The sequence below is a fragment of the Dermacentor andersoni genome, chromosome 7 (genome assembly GCF_023375885.2).
Source record: "Dermacentor andersoni chromosome 7, qqDerAnde1_hic_scaffold, whole genome shotgun sequence".
Taxonomy (NCBI): Eukaryota; Metazoa; Arthropoda; class Arachnida; order Ixodida; family Ixodidae; genus Dermacentor; species Dermacentor andersoni.
The window spans coordinates 69,709,524-69,725,431 of record NC_092820.1 but is presented as its reverse complement, the minus strand read 5'-3'; the positions used below and the strand labels follow the sequence as shown (position 1 = coordinate 69,725,431).

Sequence of the window (15,908 nt, the reverse complement as noted above, 5' to 3'; positions counted from 1 at the left end):
AATTCACACGGTTGGTAATCAGTGAAATGTGTGTGATGCCCCTTTCTTGTGTTCCGTCGAAGCGCTAGTCCTTCCTAATGTGAAGTGCCCTTTTTTCAATAGCCATCGAAAGGTTATCTATTAACTTTTTTTAATATACGTCTTTATATTTCCCAGATGCACGTGTCCTAATTACAAGGTAGCGCATGCATGTATAAAACCTCTTGCCTATGCGGCACATTCTCTTCACGTAGATCACAATAACTTCGATGAGTTTTGAATGTGAAGGAAGCTGACCGCTTGAAGCAAATATCAAGCATATGAGAATCATTTCGGAACATATACAAAGCACCCCTAGGTCAAACCAGATTTATCGAATGTACCGCATTCTATCGAATAGTGTGGGTAAGTATCCTACCATTGACAAATGTATATAAGTATATTTGCTGAAGTGCTCCTTATTGAACAAACGTCAAAAATAGATGCTGCCTAAAACTGTTCAGCAGCGTTGGTACTAAGAGTCCCCCACCCCACCGCCACCCCTCGCAATGCTGGCATACAAGTAAAGCTGCGGAGCACTAATTGCAGTGCAAATACCTAAACAAAGCAGTCCTCTGCCGTGTTTTCCTGCATAATTCCAAAAAGTTTAACTTAAACATCGCTGTGCCGTTCCAATAATTACAATTCATGAAGCGTATACACGGTCCATACTTCTTTTTCATATAGCAACGTACAATAGGAAACCACGCTAGGTTCCCAATGAGGGTGACCTATATGACTTCAATATCATTACATATTTTTTTCATTTGTACAGTTTCGTAGAATGGCAAATACGCACATTTTGTTTAATGACTTGGTACAGGGGAACTGGCAACCCAGCATCGAATACGCTTCAGCAGTGTTACCAGGTGAGCTAGAGCAATTGTGTCAGGCCCGCAGTCGCCTATGTGACGCGAACGTATGTGACAACAGCTGCCAGACGATGATAACAATCACGGCGATTGTATGGCGGTGACGACATAATTTCTATAACGACCTTTGTACGCAAGTCCACGAGAAATGTCAGTTTTTCGGCTGGTTTGGAATATAGGTCCTTAAATAAAGGGCGAGCGCAATCACGCAGCACAAGCGGTATCTTTGGGTTTGTGGTGTTCAAGGCCGCTAACAATAAATTTCAAACGCCCTTAACCTATTTTGCGTCATCTCAACTTTGCCGCGAACACCTCAAGAACGCGTGCACGCCTCCTCATTCAATTCAGTAAAACTCTCAGGTATACTTTTCATTCTTAAAATATTGCAGATAACGTTATCTTGCGCTTTTTTCTTTGACTGGCGATTTGTTTTGAATTTCCTTCCGCGTGCAGGATGGGTATTGCTATCGCGTCACGCTAACGTGAGCCAGGAACCTCATTCTAAAGCAGCTTCACGACGGGGCATACCGCGAAAGCAAAGCGCTCGCTTCTTGGGCCACCCTGAGCTGTAGACCTCTGTAATAAGCCTCCCTACTGGGTTGCATACATGTACCGGAAAGACTGGAGTGGAATAACCACCTACTGCGACGTCATTTAGGACTAAGCGATACGCAACCATACGTAGCTATGTATATCCTGGTGGTATGTTTAAACGCTGATGCACTTCTAGGACCGTATAACGTAAAACAGTAGAATGCGTCAAAGGTATGCCAGGAGGAAAGAATGCATGATGTTGTATTCACCAGTTTTTCTTAATGTGTAGTGGCACTCTTTCGTACGCGTGAGTAGAGCTTTGTTGTAGTCAGTGCAATTTCGCAGTGTATATGTAAGATCATATCCCACAAACAATCATCAGATTTTGAAGACTATTGCATCATAAACGTTTACAAAAAGGAACCAAGGTGAGTCACAACTGTGTAGCTTCTTGTTTTCTATTTAATAAAACTTTACCGCTAGTTTGAATTGTGCAGTTAACTGTACAAAATTACGAGTTACTTACAAGGCATGAAACCATTCTTTATTGATGCATCAGCAAAAATGGCGGGGTTTCGTGTTCCAAAGTGGACATTTCCAGAAATTGAATATATATTACCACATTTCCTGCTCTGAATGCATTGGTACCAGCTGCAACACCTGCAGCAGGGATATATCGTCGCCTTAATAGATCCTTACTGAACATAGAAAAAAGAGCAAACTTTACGTGCACGTGCAAGATGCTTCTAATTGTTGTATGAGTACAGGCGAACTTGCAAATTAAAGAAAAGCTACATAATTTCCGAGAATTGTCTCCTTATTCGTAAGCATTGTTTGGCTTGGGTGTTCACATAAATTTTATATATTCAGTGGTCCTTCTGAGGCTTGCGTTGCTTTATCTACATCCGACATGCCCCGTCTCTGATATCAGCGGACTTTGTTATGGCACTCCATTGCCCAGGCCAACCACAAGAATCATGGTTCGAAATGATTCTATGACAATGCAATGACGGCAAAGGCGGTATCACGACTTGGACAGTAAGCTAATAAGGTGACGATCGAGAAATAATGACGACAATATAACGACGACAGCTTGTTGGGGACGGTGTGAGGAAAATGGGACGACGTCAACTGATTGAGGCCTACTTGATTGAGGCCTACTTACGACGAAGACATGACCACAATGGCATGAAAATGATGATAACGGATACATGACAGCGACTGTTTGACGACGATGGCATGAGAAATTTGGCATGGCGACTACCGGGTGACGAAGCGGAACTGACGACGAAGGAATGACTTGATGGCGCGACGAAGAAGGTGTGACAGCAGATTTATGGCAGCGACTGTTTCGCGACGAAGCAATGACGTCGATTGCGTGGCAACGGTCTCATAGTCGCGATTGCGGACGATAGCCTGATCACGATGAAATGATGAAGGAATGATGTCGATAATGTGATGAAGGCGGTAGGACAATGGCGGTATGGTGACGATGGAATGAAGTTTCTGAAGTTATAACTAAAGTAAAACGAGATCCTGACGACGACGGCATAATGATTACTGTGTGTGACGGCGATGGCATGATCAAGACGACGCAGAGTGTGTCCGACGAAGTTACAAAGACGACGATGCAACGACCATGACAGCATCTGGCGACGACCGTATGACGGTGATAGTATAACGACGATGTGAGGACAATATAATGACGATGAGTGAATTATTACGAGTGTATTACGACAATGGTGTTGCGATGATTGTATCACGAAGAAAATATGACGACGATGGTCTGACAACCACAGGATAGCAAGTCAAATGACGAAGCTGAATTGATGACAATGGGATGGCAGTTACGGCCTCACAAGAACAAGTGAAAATTCGTAATGACTGTGGGACTACAATGGCGGGTCGAAGAACAGAGGCGAGGCGGCTGGACAAGATTGAATAACGTTGATTCCAGGAGCACGACGTCATTATCACCACAAGCATATAGCTAGTGTTCGAAGCAATTAGACATTGTCGGCTACTGAGTCAGGGAGGCCGTATAATGTGGCGGCATGACAACAATGGGATGGCGTTTATGAAGTGTCGGCGATGGCAAAATGATACCGCGACAACGACGGCATGACGACAAACTTATGGCTGCTACTCTCTGACCACGAAGGCGTGACAACGGCGGCGTGATGACAACGTCATGACTACAGTCAGGTGACAAGGCCGGAATGAACACGATAAATCGATGGCACCGGCGTCCCCACCCCAAAAACCTACATTCCTAGTGACTCCACCTATTAGAAAACTTGGCCCCTTCGGTCGTCGAAGACGTGAGGATGACGGCATGACAAGAGTCAGATGACGGCGGGTAATGAGGACGATTAGATAGATAGATAGATAGATAGATAGATAGATAGATAGATAGATAGATAGATAGATAGATAGATAGATAGATAGATAGATAGATAGATAGATAGATAGATAGATAGATAGACAGACAGACAGACTGACAGACAGACAGACAGACAGACAGACAGACAGACAGACAGACAGACAGACAGATAGATAGATAGATAGATAGATAGATAGATAGATAGATAGATAGATAGATAGATAGATAGATAGATAGATAGATAGATAGATAGATAGATAGATAGATAGATAGATAGATAGATAGATAGATAGATAGATAGATAGATAGATAGATAGATAGATAGATAGGTAGATAGATAGATAGATAGATAGGCTTTTAGCAGTACCAACGACACAACGCACTGAAAAATTACGCAGAGCTACTGCCGACGCCATCCGCGTTTTTCCGCGTTCACTACGAACGCGCACAGCGTCCGCCTCTACACGCAGAGCCTCTTATGGCAGCTCGGTAAGTTTTGTGAAGTTGCCCTTCGGTTCTCCGCTGTTCCCATTCTCTGGAACATGTATACTGGCAACCGTAAACCTCGTGCTGCCAGTCATTTCAGTCGCGCAGTTTTCGGCTCTTTGCACGGCAACGCCCATCCCTGCTTCCGCGCCACGCAATACCTTATCCCACGGCGTTTTGTCTGGCCGGGCATCAATCAATAATGACCTTCGTGGGTGGACTCGGAGTTGTTTGGATCCAAGGTCAATCGTCATACTTTGTCTCCGTACGGTTCCTTCTCACCCCCTTCGGAGCGTTTCCACAGCGTTCATGTTGACATTCTACGGGGCCTCCATCAGATGGAAACACTTACCTGCTGACGTGCATTGATCGCTTTACTCGTTGGTCAGAGGTTCTTCCCATTCTCGACATTAAAAGCGAAACCAACGCTAAAACTTTTCTTTCGGGATAGGTGTCACGTTTTGGCATTGCATTCACCATCACCCCTGGTAGAAGCCTACAGTTCGAGTCTTCCTTTTCAACAAGCTCATGGCCTTGTTAGGAAATTTGCAGACTCACACCACAGCAAACCGCTACATCGCAAATTGCATGACAGAACGTTTGCACCGGACACTGAAGGCACCCTTGAGGGCACAACCCGACGCGGCGAGCTGCACAGTTTGGTTTGTCACTGCGCCTTCCCTGAGAACTGTTCAACCCTACAACCACTTCACCTTGCTCCGAGCCCTCCGAATATGTGGTGCAGTTGTGCTTCGCTCGGCGCATACCTTGTGCTCCGCATCTTCGACCACAATATTCTGAATCCCCCTACATCTATCGTGACTTGAAGATGTTTCACATGTATTATCGCGATGGTCATTATCGCATCATCAAGCGCATTGACAATTTCTATACGCTTGATTTGCACAGTTTACACAATTATGTGTCTGTCGACCACCTGCAAGCAGCCATCTTTGAAGACCCGCTGCCCCATGCATTTCCCGATCCCGACATCCCTCCCATCCCCATTGCCGCACGTCGTTGCATTTTCTGAACTCTTCCACGCCTAAAACTAACGAGCGTTGTTCTGTGTCGTTCAGACTCCCCGGCTTTCAAAGACCTTGTTCACAGGCCAGGGGCCTATGTAACATCACCAACGAGACAATGCCGTTGAGCTCGATTTATACGCAATGATGTTGCTCGTACTGCCAGTGTCACGTTGATGAAATCCGCTCTCAACCTTCCAGACCTAGTAATGAGAAAAACGATTTCCCATCTCCTGCTTTTTCATAAAATTTTCTTTCATAATCAAGTACTTAGACATGAATTCATCTCGGAACATGCTTAATTTTCATCACGTGTTGACCACCCAAATAAGTAGCTCGAGATTTGTGCCGCACTAATCTCTTTTTACATTCTTTTCTTCCGAAGACAAGTAGAGAGTGGAATCACCTTCCCCCCTCCATCGCTGCCACTGAGGACCAATAGTTGTTCACGTCTGCAGTTATTGAACACTTACTGGTGCAGCTGCAAACTGTTATTTTTTCTGTAAATTCCTTTTATTGTTTTGTTCTGTATTTGCATTGTACCCACCTCCTCTGTAACGCCGTCTGGGTCTTGAGGGTATAATAAATAAATAAATAAATGCATAAATAAATAAATAAATAAATAAATAAATAAATAAATAAATAAATTTCTAGGAGTTATACTTACGACAACCAAGAGGCTAACCAGGTAATAAATTTCACAGTGTTGGTTTAATGCCACACAGCTCACTAACCTGCGTTTTAAGACTACGCAACACCGTAAAGTCTGGACGCTTCATAGCTGTGCAGCAGGAGTCTATCTCAAGATTACCTACAGCTTTACCTTCAGTGAGGTTTTCTTTCCCATCATCTCGCAGTAAAGAAGCGCGTCGAAAGTGAGTTTTTTTTGCATTTTGCAGCAGTTTCTTCTGTTCTTCAAAAAGAGTAGGTGGTAGTAATATTAAATAAACGAGAAAACCGCCACGTAAAATACCCATATCTGGTCTAATCTGCGAGCGCGTCACAGAAAATAAACAGCAGATACTTTAACCAGTACGGCAATAGACCTATACAACAAGGAAGCCGTGTGCGTCGTAATAACTAAGAAACATATATATGTATATATATATATATATATATATTCTCCCGAGCCAAGTGAAATAAATTGAATGTGTTAGCTGAGCAAAACTCCAATTAAGGGAACAGAGAAAATAACATTACTGTACGCTTTTTGAAGCAATATTTTGCTGCTTCGGGCCTCAATACCACAAACAAGGGAGGAATTTCGCCTGTTGATAAAGTAATATAATCTTATACCATAAGCTGTTGAGAATCCGAGATATCAGAATATGCAAATGGAAAACAGTTCAGCATTATTTACGAATATCAAACATTAGTGTACTACGATTATACTCGGAAATTCTTTAGTCAATCAAAATGATTTTATCGATAACACAAGCGAAAATAGGCAAATAAAGCTGCAAAATTTAATTACCAGTAACTCCACAAAGAATACATATGTGCAATACCAAAGCTTAAATTTCGCACATAATTAATAAAATGTTCAATTTTGAAATAATCACCGCACTTCTGCAGGAGTCGGCCAGTTCATTTGGTTTTGCTTAATACTAATTAACCTTCACTAGGTGAACTAAGGTATATATGTTCACAGCTTTAACAAAGTAGTAAACCTAATATTTCTGCAAAGATTTTCGGAGGCTATTGCGGAGTATCCGTCCGCATCCACACTACAGCAGTGCTAATTCTAAAGGAGGCTAAATAAACTTTCACATGTCAATACGCAGGTTGTTCAAAGGGTTTCCGTTTCGTTTATTCAGCAAAAGAAATACGCTGTACTCTGTACACAGTTTATAATCGCACTATACACAGTGTAGTAGATAATGTAGGTGATGCACAGTATACACTGTACACAATAGAACGTAAGATATGCACATTCTCGCATGTGCTCAAAGCAAACTTTGTTGTTATATTGTTTTTTTTTTCTCCGGAAAAGGTAATTCATTAAATATGCAGCGTATTGGAAACGCTTGCAGCAGATTTTTTGTTATCAGATATTGCGGTTAGCACTTGTGAATACGAACGTGCAGCGTTTACCTTGCACATGTGATTACGTTTACATTCTGTGTCAACAGTACGTGAATAAATATTTAAAAAACATTGAGAGAAAACTCTCCGCTGATTTCAGTGTTGGTTTATATCATTTATGGTTACGCGCACATACAGACTTGTGTATTGACATTGGGACGTACACAGAAGGATGTCAGATTAATATCGTCAGCCTATAGCATATATGTTGCGAAGTCTGTTTCGGTGGCTCATGATAATCTCGTCTGAATCTTCGATATAACTTCCCTCTTTAAGCGAGAATACGTCCATATCCACCCAGGAGAGACTTTCGATCTTGTTCTTCCATTGATAGAGTATGGGATGATGATTATTGCTATTCAGCTGAAATTTCAGAACGGAAACATTGTAGCTGTAGCAAAAATAACAAGGCTATCTTTCTTATGGTCGGAATTCATTCTATGCATATGTAATGCTCCACTGCTTCCAATTACGATTACTTGCTTAACGCACTATATTATGTTAAATGAGACATCTATCTCTTTATTTTAATGTTGCTTACAGGTCTCATATGAGGTAATTACATACAATGTATACAAGCCATTTCTAGAGCCATTAGAGCATTGCCCAAAACATAGCAAACCATTCATTCAGCAAAATAACAATGCCGGTATATAGGCAGTCCACTCCATGCAAATTATGGTGAAGGCTTTCATCATATTGATGATGCGAATTGAATAAATGCTTACCCCTTTTTTGGGAAATGCCCTTCCGTGTGAAGCCACTAGAAGAGAAATTATTCACGTTTCAATTCTGACGGCACTGCATCACAAAAGTTTAAAAGCTCATTATTGCCCACTGTTTCTTTAGACCACAATACCTCTACAAATACATGCTGAAACATTTCTTTCCGAAGTGCTTTCCATTGCTTCTTGTTCGGGTGCTATCTATGTACGGAAAGCTTCCGCGAATATCAGTTCCAGATGATTTCCCGTTGAAATCGGGCACCAGTACAGCTTTCTGTTCGGTCGGCCGTCTGAAACGGTACCACGCTTCATAATTTGTTAATATGTATTCCGTAACTGAGCCTAGTCTTGCGTTTCACGGCATTTACCCTGTCCATCTAGTCAACATTCGTGACCACCACATTGACACTGTGTTGAACAACACTGCCATCCTAAAACGCGTTCCGTCATCGAATATTTGCCTTCCCCACTGTCTCTCTCTCGGCCTTGTCATCGACTCTTTCCTGCGGGATGGTGTCTTATCTTGCGAGAACGCAAACCTAAGTGTTTATAATGGTGTTTGGTCTCCTGCTTTCGCAACCCATTACGACGGACCCACTAAGCCCATTCCTGAAACGCTCTTAAAGTGATGTTTTGCATCGCTCTTTTTCTGGCCGTGTCTTTACACCTGTATCAGGCGATACAAGAAGTTGCGAGCGGTTTACATGCCACAAACGGCCAGTGGCCTTTCCTGCCAGTCTTCAATGCCATATCGACGTGCCTACCTAACGAATCTATCGAGTTGGCATTGCGCTGACTGGTTCGCTTTTCTCTCAACATGATATTAGATTTTTGCAGCCACTCTATTTTCGTCCTTTGTAATATTTTGGGCAAACACGTTCAGATAGCTAAGGCTAGTCGGAATTAACTCCTGGTTCTTCGTTTTCTTATATACCAAGCACTTCTTTAGACGTACTAACTTTTTTTAGCTCGCTTATGGCAGATAGCAGAATTCTAGCATTTTGTCTGGGTCACACAAAAGGTACACGATTCATGCACAACAATTGAAATGCATAATAGCATAGCAAAAGTTCATTAGCTGGGTTCTAAAATTACGTCACATATGGCAATTCCCGAATTGTAGCCGGTCAATTTCCAAGCCATACTAAGATGGAACCAATTTCGAGCAAGGAAACAGCTTTGAGATATGCACGAGTAAACATGCAATAAATATTCCTTCTTGCTTCACTGACTTTCTAAACTAAACGTTGCTTGCGGCTTTGTTGCAAAAATAGGTGAAACCCCAGCGTTGTTGGGAACGAATATCTCAAGACTGGTGTCATCTCAAGAATTCGCTTCAATTAGATACGTACGCTATGAAACTTCACCTGCTACAAGTCGTAAATAGCAATATAAGCCATAAGCCTAAAGAAGCAAATTTTATATGTATTCAATTTGTCTTCCGATATCTCGTGCATGTATTGTGCACTTCTAATATTCTAGCGCAAAAAGTTTAACTGTGTGACCATTCAAAAAAATCTCTGTTTTCCAAGAAATCACCTCGTATTGGCCACAAGGTGGGGCTATACATGATGGCACCTTCACCGTGTTGGTCTAGATGAGCGGCCAATGTGCGCGTGTTGAAATGTATACGGCGGTGATTGGCTGGGAGCAATATGTGGCGATTGTTTCGTAATGAAGCGCGCGAACGGCTGTCAATTGTTGATACATTGCCCTCCAATGTCACGATTTTGCGCGGAACGCACGGCACTTCCTTATTGTTCGTGAAAGAAGCGCAGAACGCAGTTTCTGCACGGGTACTTCGATGGCGCTTTTTGTTCGTGTTCAGCTGGCGCTCGTAGTCGTGCTCGGCTAGTTCTTGCGGTTGTGCAGCTTAACTTCCTGCCATTTTCGCACTGGTCACAAAATTGACGGCTTTGCTGTACAATTAAGTTAATGTAGCTAGTTATTGTGGCTCTCTTTTACCGCTTGAACATACTTCAAAACATTCTACTTATTTTTCAATTCTCTGTCAAATACAAGAACGTGGGCAACTTTAGTTATACGAGGTACGGTACCATGAGTCGTCGTGCAGTGGCAGTATCGCTGTACAGCATCACACGCATTTGTTTTACTCATTTTCGCGAAAAAAATACGTAGTCTTTAACACAAGGAGGTTTTCCACACAATAACGTCCATAAGAATAGTGTTAATAATTTTGAATTATCTTAATGGGTACGCTATGGCGTCGTTTTCGTTATTTGTGAAAATAATGGCCGCTACTCTCCGTGAAGCTAGCACTGCGTTAAAGAGCATGCTTCTTACGCCAGCAACTTAGTTTTACCGTGTCATGTGACTGCAGCGACAGCAGTGCTACTCTTGATCTTCTTCTATTAGTGTATATGTGCTGCCCTATTATATCAGAGAATGGATCGAAGCGCATTACTCGCGGAGAAAATTATATTTCTACATAATGGGATACCCACATATCCACACGGCAGACAGACAGTGCTAAGGATGGTCCCGTAACCATTAACCAACGTCGCAACCACAGTCACAACCACAGTCATGCAAGTATACGCCTGAGTCGATCAGAATAGCTGTAGGGACTTGTTGGCACGGCATATCTTATTTTATCGTAGCGCAAGCTCAACGGCTAGGACAACAGGCAGGCAAATTTGACACAATAAGATATGCCATAATAAAAAGCCCTTATAGCTGTCTTCATAGACTTCATTTCTCGTTCAACGGGCTCTGTCTAGCGCTGTGTGCCTCAAATGTGCCTTTGTTTTGTCCTTGTCGTTCAGGTTCAGATATACGCCTGAAATCAGTTTTAGGCTGAGACCGACCACACATGAGCGCTTATTTCCTTTCGTACTGCTGAGTGATCTCACGCTACCTCGTTAATGTTTCGTGGCATCTGAATATTGCAGAACCATCAATACATATCTGCAATCAATTACTAAACGGCTGCGTTCAGGCATTGACGCGACGATTTCATTAATTTAAAACGACTCTAAATGTGTTTGCGAAGAGCTTGAATTACAATGCCGCCATAAATCTTGAATGACTGCGATGAACGGTGGGCTCGTCGGTCAGACATCGGGCGCTGGACACTCGCATTGAGTGATTTTGTTGTAAGGCGAAGAGTACAGTGCAAACTAAAGTGAGTCTCTACATCGTCGAAAATGCATATCACCATTCACGACTACGCGGCAACCAGGGAACAAGCACACATGTTGGTACGATCTCGCGCTCAATACGGCGTAAAGTTTTCACAGCCTGTGTTCATATACGTCACAATATATTGAGGATGCTTTTTTCTCTGGAAGAGAAATTGAATTGGAAGTAAGTCCTCGTCGGTGTCTCCCTTCCTAAGCCAGTCACGTTTTCGCTGGCTAGCTCAAGTAATAAAGAGGCACTATTTATCAACTCCCAATTATTGTGCTCTTAAGGTTGTGCAGATTCTTCAGTCTCGCGTAAATTTTGGTCATCCAGTTATTTACACTTTAAGCGATTTTTTGGAACTTTTAATATTTTCAGGCGAAACTGCAGATTTCTCATATAATCGTGTAAAAATGCCAAGAAACTATTGGAGATTACGTGTACATACTTGCCGTTAAAACTTTCAACGCACCTCTATCTTTTAGTGCGATCGCCCTAAATGTAGTTTTGTCATGTGCAACAACAGTCTCCTAATTGGGCGGTAACTGGTACCATAGAATTTCAACGCAATTTTATCACACTTTGCTTTACTGTAAAACATTGAGTGATATTTCTATCACGAAGCCATGTTCACGGGCGCTAAGTATTTCAGCGCAAATGAATACTACAGTAACTTTTACAATGGCAACCTGAGTTTTAGTTATGTTAGTTATTCTTTCGAGGAAAGACTGAAAGCAACTGACCGGCAGTGCAATATGCACAGCGTTCTTGATGCAAACGAGTTTTGTTGGAGGATATAGCCAAGAGACATGCATACTCGATATTCTTCACATCTTTTGGATGTTATGTTGTAGAAGAAGCTCTTTTTTGGGTAATAATCGGAGGTGGGCTCGTATATTGTGCACGTGCCGGCTGGGTCCTGGGCGCATATTCCTGGTTGCTCACCTGAATGTAAAAAGAAGCAATATTACAACACCCCAGTGCAAACTGTGATAAAACCGGAATACTTCACACAGGTGTTCCCCTTTATCGTTTCGAAACACTGTTTTTATTTGGGCAGCGCCGCTTTCCATATTAAGTATTTATTTTCTCATGTTTCCGCAGAAGCCTCCTAGTAGCGTATTGACACAGGGTAGTCATGGCAGCAGGAAGATGAAGTGATTGGCAGATGGCCGCTTATATCAAAGACACCCTTTCATACAATACAATCGCGCCTCTATGTTCCAACTCCTCGATTGTAGTCGAAATACTACTCAACCAATCAGTGGTGAAAAGATCGGACGTCGAAATATGCGAAACCTTATTTCGCATCGTCGCCATGATGATGCGAGCAGACACGCACCTCACTGCAGGTTGCTCCTCACTTTCGCTGCAAAACCGTAACTGGCACCACCGGTCTAGATTTAGGGGAGTTCGCAATAAGCTCATCGTCAATGTGGGTCAGGAAAGTACAAGAATTTGTCAGCGAGAGAACCACATACAGGTGTGAAGTGCAACTAAGAATCGCGTGCGTCCAGTCAGTAAGGCTGGTCGAAATCACTACCCGAAGGAAACGATACGTCTCGTTGTCCTGCCTTTGAAACTGCTCCATAAAGAATTACCAGATTCCTTTGGAGCAAAATCAGTAGGGAATGCGGTATGGTGTAGCGTTGTGCTGTGGTAATGGTAAGTCTCGCTTGCTCCTTTGAAAATTCGTTCACGCTAGAGGCTCCTTGATCGGCGTCGGGGCAATCGCACGTCACCTGTCAATAGCTGGAGTTAATACAGCCTTCAGAACATGATATGCAAAGTGCTCATAACAAATGAGCATGGTTATCGGCGTGCAGTTACCCACAAGAGGTGCATTTGTTATGCAATTGGGCTGCATTTACGGTACTCTTGGTATAGCTTAACTTCAGTTCGAAAATAATTTCAGATTACCTGTGATTGATAGCTGTGTTTCGATATTTCAAGTAAATTTATGGGCCTAGGCTAATATGCCTGGAACAGAAATCGCATTGTTCATTTAACGAACTGAAAATTATGCTAAATCACTTTTTAAATGCTGAAATTATTACATAAGCATGAATCGCACATATGAAGTAGAACCGTAGGGAACTCGTGTCTGGTGCGAAAAAATGTTATACTACTGCTCCCTGCGGCCTCTACGTCTTTAAAATCGTCTAGAGAATGCAATGGCGTACGAGGTAATATTTTCCGGTACAGATAGACGGAAAATTTTAAAGCACAGGGAAGTGTAACGCCAGTCTATTTCGTAAAACATTTATAGAAATCTATGCCGGTATCTCCATATATCCAAAGAGAAGGTAAGATCTCATATCACGGCTGCTAAGCATATATTTTGAGATTTCTATTAGTGTTCAATATTAACAAATTAAAGCTAGTGAATATCCCTTTTTATTCTCTACCTAAGCTTTGCTATTGTCGTTGAATCATTTCTCTGAACATGCTCGCTTAGTCTACCTATATGGCTCTTGGAAAACCTCCTTCTATAAAAGAAGACATAGAGCTGTAACACATACTTTTGACTCCGTGTGACTCGAACCTGTCCTGAAATGGTCACCGAAATGCAGCAAAACTGTTCATTGCAGCTAAACAGCGCACAAGAAAGACGTACAAGGGAAAGACGGGAACAAAACAAGGCGTGTACAATCACCTTTTTCCTCCTGTACTTGCTTCCTAGCATCGTATAGTCATAAGAATTTTATACCGACTACCGCAACTTTCAATGACCGGAAACCGTTCATCTTCTGCAACGCGTTTTGCAGCATAGCGATTACATGTGCCTATCAGCAACACGCGGAAGCCCCGCACCATGTGACCCACGTGATGTACGCCACCGAAAATTACACTCTGTACCTTAAAGCGCGGCCCACTTGTTTACACGCCATCCTCTGCCCATTTTCTACTGCACTATCTCTAGCACCTGTCTACCTTATTTGTCAAGAGGGAGAACAAGCATACGCGCCAATCCCAGTGAGGAAAAGCACATGAAGTAGTACAGGAATTTGGCGCTTAAATGCGTGCATTTTAATGCGAATCGCATTAATTGTGTAGTTCAGCCATGTTGAGTCTGTCTGTCTGTCTGTCTGCCTCTCTGTCTCAGCCGTTTCGAATCTATCTATCTATCTATCTATCTATCTATCTATCTATCTATCTATCTATCTATCTATCTATCTATCTATCTATCTATCTATCTATCTGTCTGTCTGTCTGTCTGTCTCTCTGTCTGTCTGTCTGTCTGTCTGTCTGTCTGTCTGTCTGTCTGTCTGTCTGTCTGTCTGTCTGTCTGTCTATCTATCTATCTATCTATCTATCTATCTATCTATCTATCTATCTATCTATCTATCTATCTATCTATCTATCTATCTATCTATCTATCTATCTATCTATCCATCTATCTATCTATCTATCTATCTATATATACTCTTATGCCGACAGAATGACCGATGTTTTTCACCTGCTCGGGCTGCTAGGTGTGCTCGTTGTTGTAATGCCCTCGTGTTCGTTGCATCGTAGTCAGTCCAGCTTGGCCATCCGACATTTCTCATGTCATTCTAGGCACTCCGTGGTCGTTATGCAGTCTTCATGCAGTCGTTCTCACAATGCCATTGTAATTCCGTCGTGGTCATACAAAAGTCGACGCTCCAGCTTTCTGATCTGACTCTCGTCTACCTGACATCATCACATCTTCTGCTCCAACCCAGTGGCCCAATATATCTCATAGCTTCGGCCACTGCTTCGGCATAAATGATAGTTTTCATTCCCTTTGTGAAAATAAAATACTGGGGTTTTTCGTGCTAAACACAACTTATGTTTATGAGACACAGCGTAGTGGAGCACTCTGAATTAATTTTTACACTTGGGGTACCTTAACGGGCATATAAGGTGCGGTAGATTGGCGTTTTTGCGTCCCCTCTGTTAGCCCTTTTGGCCCGTTTAAGCATATTTAAAAATGAACGCTTAAGATTGCAAACGCTTCAAATATATATCTGGTTCCTCCGCTGCATCGAAGCCTATTTAATTATGCAATTTTGTACTTGTTCTTACATACGGCTGTCCCCATATGTCTGAATTCCACCAATGTTGGTGTCTGGAAGCCTGTTCTGACGATTTAGCGGTGCTCTGATGCTGCTGGTTGGTGAGTGTTTATTATTCGCATCAACAGGCACGCAATATTAGGGCGAGGACAACAAGTCACGTTTCGGCGGACACTCTAGGACTGTTGCGTGGCGGTGCAGTTAAACCACATGAACCCATCATTGCGTGAAGAATTAGCGATATTTTTTTGTTACCTCCATAATGTTACGAAGAGGAAGATCGATGCACAAATGTATTTACAACTATTTACATGGGCAAAAGTTGGTGGTAATCACACAGGCTGCTACAAAGGTAAAAGCTCGCGGAGATATTCTACCACTTCCTCTTCGTTTCTCTCTTGCGCGCACGGTCCTGTCCAAGTGCCCCGTAACATAACCTCTAACGGCTGGAGTGCCGTCTCGATGCGTGTTAGATAATAGCAAACTAGAACTAGAGCCGCAAGGTTTCAAAAGACACAGTGGGATGGCGATGAAACAAGAGGTAGAAAGGCGAAAAAGCGGTGGTATCATAACGTGACGAATTGTACGCAAATGTC

The 15,908-nt window shown here is 42.6% G+C and overlaps 1 long non-coding RNA gene across 1 annotated transcript; it reads right to left on the bottom strand.

Moving 5' to 3' along the window:
- Positions 1–7,493: 7,493 nt before the first annotated feature.
- Positions 7,494–12,213, bottom strand: LOC126534335 (uncharacterized). Its single transcript, XR_007600317.2, has 3 exons — positions 12,016–12,213; positions 8,132–8,166; positions 7,494–7,766 (listed from the first exon to the last, which is right to left on the bottom strand). It is a non-coding gene; the product is annotated as an uncharacterized lncRNA (long non-coding RNA).
- Positions 12,214–15,908: the final 3,695 nt, after the last annotated feature.